At 42.0% G+C, this 5,250-nt stretch overlaps 1 long non-coding RNA gene across 1 annotated transcript; it reads left to right on the top strand.

Annotated features, from left to right (window-relative positions):
• The first annotated feature begins 3,422 nt into the window (after positions 1–3,422).
• Positions 3,423–4,914, top strand: LOC134468430 (uncharacterized). Its single transcript, XR_010038794.1, has 2 exons — positions 3,423–3,640; positions 4,251–4,914. It is a non-coding gene; the product is annotated as an uncharacterized LOC134468430 (long non-coding RNA).
• Positions 4,915–5,250: the final 336 nt, after the last annotated feature.

Raw genomic sequence — 5,250 nt, 5'->3', positions numbered from 1 at the left:
GAGTATAAGTATACACTTACGTACACGTACAAGTATACACTTATCTCCCACAAGACATCCTTTAATTCAATGGTTTTAACACTGTCTTTGTAGTCTGTGGACCTAGCATTTCACTGCTGCATGCTGTGCTTTTACTACGACTGTATAGCCTACTATTATTTTCAGATTTCACATTCATGTAATATATAATGGAAAGGACAAGGGCAAAAAAAAGAAAAGTGAAAGGAAGGGAAATGAAATGAAAGAAAACCTAGCAGTAGGGTGACTCACTGAGATAAAGAAATCTGCCAATGAATGGAGTCGGTGAATGAAAAAGAGAAAGTGTACTTGATCTCTGCTTTGGCCCCACCTTGACCCCAGCCTGTCATGTCCTTGGCCAATGATGTTCTGAGTGACACCTGACACAATGTACACAATACAGAACAACACATGACATGCCCTTCCGTCTCGTCTTCTTTTGCCCCTGGACCAATCTATTTAGCGATCTATCCCACTGGCGTTCAGCCCTGTATGTTCATATTATTGTCCATGTTACTGTAGGTATGTTTTCACAAAATTACATGCATGTTAGGCCTGTTTTAAACTCTAAGACAAGGTCCCTGTTATATCTTAATTGGGATACATTTTATTTTAGTGTTTATGTTAGCACTAATGCATGCAGTCTTAATGCCTGTATAAGTAACTTGTAAGGCATGTAAGCAAATGTAAAAATTTGTTAGGCATGTTTTCGCAAATGTGTTGTTCATGCACAATAAGGGATTTATTACCAGTATAATCTTTATAAGGACCTAGTAGGCCTGCGCTGTAAATCTTCAAGTAATTATTGATGACATGAAATCAATTTGAATCGGGGGGTCACACAAGAGCGGCACACAGCAGCTCTCCTGGCACTGATCCCTGTCTGAACTGCCTCTCAGGTCTTCAGCTTGGGCTGCGTTGCCTGGATACCGGCAGGCATGGAACTGACAGGAGTGTTGGACAAAGACCTGGGACATACCAAAAGCATGTAATGGTTTGTGATGATGAATCTAGCTTAGTTGCAGTGGTGTTTAGTTTAGTTTAGTTTAGTTTATTTAGTTTAGTTCAACAGGGACCATGCACAATACACATTGATTACAGAAGTAAAAAGATGGCTTGTGCCAGATTATAGCTATATAGCTAATTTCCATCTGCTGTCTGTTCCATCTGTTGTAGCCCCACTCTGACCCCCATCGATGTGTCCTTTAGCGAGATATTTAACCCTAAATTACAATAATTGCTCCTGGTGGCAGGGTGGCGCTCTGTGTGGAAGCCAATGGCCACCGGTGTGTGAATGGATGACTGTGAGACATATAGTACATGAAACCCAAAGAATCCAATGAAAATGTGAAAGAAAAAACACCACAATTGAGAATCAAGACTCCTCCAGATGCTCTACCAGTCTGTCATCATGGCCAGTGTCTCTATGCTGTGGCATGTTGGGGCGGTAGCATTAGGAAGAGAGATGCTGGACGCCTTCACAAGCTGGGGAGGGAAGCTGGATCTGTTTGCACTGAACTGGAGGCTCTCACTTCCACAGCTGATAAGAAGACACTAAGCAGACTGGACTCTATAATGGACAACTACAGTCACCCTTATATTACGTCTTTGCCAAACTATGAAGCCCGTTCAGAAACCATCCCCTGCAAGACAGACAGGCTACAAAGGTCTTTTGTCCCCCAGGGCCATTTGGCTTTTTAACACCACACAGAATGACACACAGAAAGAGATCGTCATAGGTGACTGGACTGCATAAACAACCCCCCACACAACACACTTTCACACGCCTTTGTAACTATTCCATTCCTTAATTTCATGGGAGAGTTGCCATCTTGCATTGTATGCTCACTGCTGCATAAGGACTATCACAGCTCAGAATCACTCAGATTTTTGACGCCATTGGTCTCACGGCAACATGGGGCAAAGCTACTGTAGATTTAACAAATCAGCAGGCTCAGATGAGACTCTGCACAGTACATTTTGCGGTGTCAATTCGACACTTAAAGAGTTCATTTATGTCCAAATAAGGTCAAATCAACCATATAAGTGTTGAATGAGCACTGCCGAATTTACTGTGTGAGAAGACTGCGGTTGCCTGCAGCCTTCCACAAGATAATTGTACTCTATATCACCTCTGACTTACCCTTACCACCTTATTGCTTGCGCATAATATTCACTTATGGTCTGATGAACTATAATGCAGTTTTTTATTGGCTTTTTCATTCTAAGGTTCTGGAATGAAGTTATAAAATGAACCAATGTTCTCTACCACAGTGCCCAATTACATGTTGCAATTTGAAGACAATGAGTCCTTATCATGAGGACAGGACACTGTAGAATAATTTAAATTTCCCAAGCCATATGATTAAAAAGATAACAGCTTTTAGGACATGCATCAAACTGAATGAATAACCTTGTTTCAAATAGGTGAGAAAGCATGACATGCACACTCACTAGACCACTTTTGTGCATAATACATTATATAGAACATAGCCTACTGTATGGGGCACCTAAATCACGCCCTTCTACTTCCGATACATGGGGCTGGAGCTCTCAAAATTTTGAATTGGAGTTAACGGAGCGAGTCAAGCTAAATCCTCATCCCGTTCGGCATGTGCTACGGATTTCACACATGATGACAGTGAATTTGAAAGGTTTGGATTTGCGCCGTAAGACCACTTATTTTCGACACGCAAGAAACGTTATTTTAGCTTTTGTGCAAAACTGTGTTAGAGACTACACGTGCGCCTCGCATATTTGACGTGAACCGAGGCACAGCCAACCCTACCGCTGCACCGCGGCTTAAGTGGCTGCACGTCGGACATGCGACGTCTGTTGTGTAGTCCAAATAATTAGCCTACATATTTTTGCACACACACAACTCAAAAATCGCTTGCCAAGTGAAGTCAACAAGCACACCATTGGTTTTTATTAATTTCCGAGGCACAGCATATGTGTGATCAACAGGGAAATGCGAGGTGGATCGGGAAATAGCTTTGATCAGTCCATTACAGCCCAGTCAAAAGTTTTTGCTTTGCCAGCCCCATGAGCCGCCCGGAAGGGGTGGAGACTTACGTGCCCCATTGTTTCACATCCACTAACACGGCTATTTTGGTCTGGACTGCCATTAAGAAAAGGATGCAGGATGCTATCCATCATTTGCATTGACGTCACAATATTACGTAATCGATTTTGCTGGACGGCAGAAGTACACATTCGTACATAGGAATTATATGCAGACGAAGACAACTTTGACCATAAAATACCAAAGAAACACGTAGTTCTTGTATGTTTTTTAAAACGGGATATGTACCTGACGTTATCAGTAGGCTGGGTTGGCCACAGTGCATGTGTTCAAATCATAGTATTCTGCTCCACTAGATGGCATAACGGGAACGGGCGGTACGAGAAACTGGGAGAAGAAGAGAAAGTTGTTGCTTGCTTCCAGCCATGAACTTACTCTGCCTGCGATATATTTTTTTTATCCCGTGTTTATTTTCTTCAGTAAAGTTGTGAACTTAAACCAAACCTCTGCATTGGCAAAATAAGCACATTTATGCACCGTTTCTTCATTGGTGGCTGGGCACCGCGGCTGCATCCTCTTCTTCGTGGCATGGCACAGGTAAGATAATGCTGCTAACCTAACTTACTAGGCTACAAGACGCACGGTACATTTTGTGTCGGGCATTTCGCAAAGTGGTGTTTTGAATAGCATATATTTTCATCTCAGATGTATCTTGTAGGTTAACTTGAATTCTCTCGCTTCGTTTCATCCAAGTGGATTTCATTGTTGTTTCAGCCACGTCTGCACAATGTAGGCTATTGTGAGATATTCTATATCTTATCTTCTGTTTACATGTCCAATATGTTCATTTGTACTGTATTATTATTGACCACTTATGTTACCAGTCCATCACTGCTACCTGTCCTGTCTTGCACTTTCTGTCTGTCTGTAATTGTCAGTCCTATGTCCTGGCATGGTAGAGAGAAAACGTTGTTTCCCTTGTATGACCATAAATAAAGTGACAATAAAAGCTGACTTGACATACTTCAATGTTTCAAATCGGTGTTGCATTACATTGCACATGTAGAAACACATAGGACAGAATGTGGGTTACTTTGATTAAATAATTTTGATTTGATTAAATAAATCATTTGAAAAGATGACCTTCACAAGAGAAAGAAAAGCACAACAAACCTGTTATTTATCTTTTATTGTTTTTATTGTTTAGTAATTGCAGGTTCATCAGTCAGGTGGTCAGCACCCAAACTAAAACCATGAGTCATGGTGGCCAGGATGACGTCCAAGAATTGCATCCCAGCAGCACAGGTAAATACATGACTAGTAAGTTGGGATGAGTGTTATTTTCTGACATTATACATCACATTTTAATTCAGACAATATTGCCAAGGGAGTTAATTATTCAGTACTGTACCAGTACATTACAATGCATGGCTAGATTCATTTAAATAGCATGTTTGTCTTTTCTTTTTTTCTAATTAGATGGGGGAGCCAACATGAAGAGGTGTCCAGAGAGGCTTCTTCCTCTTTGGCTTTGCAGCAGCACCAGGACCTCACCATCAGTGATGCTGTTCCCCTCATCCATCGGGCCTACCCTTACATTCCTCCACTGATGCACTGATCACCTGTACCAGTTGTTGGAGTTTTCAGAAGGGCTCTAAATTAACTTTTTTTATTCACTAGTAGCCAAAATGGCTAGTATGTTAATCTCCAAACATACCGGTACATTAAATAATGGGTCAAAGTGCCAAGTATGTTTTCTTTTCTACCAGCAAAACTTAATTTTCCCAGCATTTGGCTGGTTGGCTGGTGAGCCCTGGTTGTCATTGATGGTGAGTAGCTGTGATAATAAATAACTGAAATGATGAAGTCCATCCAGACATGTCTTGCTTATTTTATTGTACTAATACAACAACGTAGAACATTTTCTGTGAAAGCCCAACTGGGAAACTCCAACTCCCATTGACATTGTGACACAGCACACAAGTGTTCACTGCACGAAATTGCATTTATGCTTCACCCGTGCACGGGGGCAGCCCCCAATGGCGCCCCAAGGGAGCAGTGTGGCGGTACCATGCTCAGGGTATCTCAGTCATGGAGGAGGATGGGGGAGAGCACTGATTACTTAACTCCCCCCACCAACCTGGTGGGTCGGGAGTCCAACCGGCAACCTTTGGGATACAAGGCTGACACTCTAATCACTTACCCAT

The sequence above is a fragment of the Engraulis encrasicolus genome, chromosome 18 (assembly GCF_034702125.1).
Source record: "Engraulis encrasicolus isolate BLACKSEA-1 chromosome 18, IST_EnEncr_1.0, whole genome shotgun sequence".
In the NCBI taxonomy this organism is placed as follows: domain Eukaryota; kingdom Metazoa; phylum Chordata; class Actinopteri; order Clupeiformes; family Engraulidae; genus Engraulis; species Engraulis encrasicolus.
The sequence above is the reverse complement of the archived record's forward strand: the minus strand, read 5'-3'. Positions and strand labels throughout refer to the sequence as shown.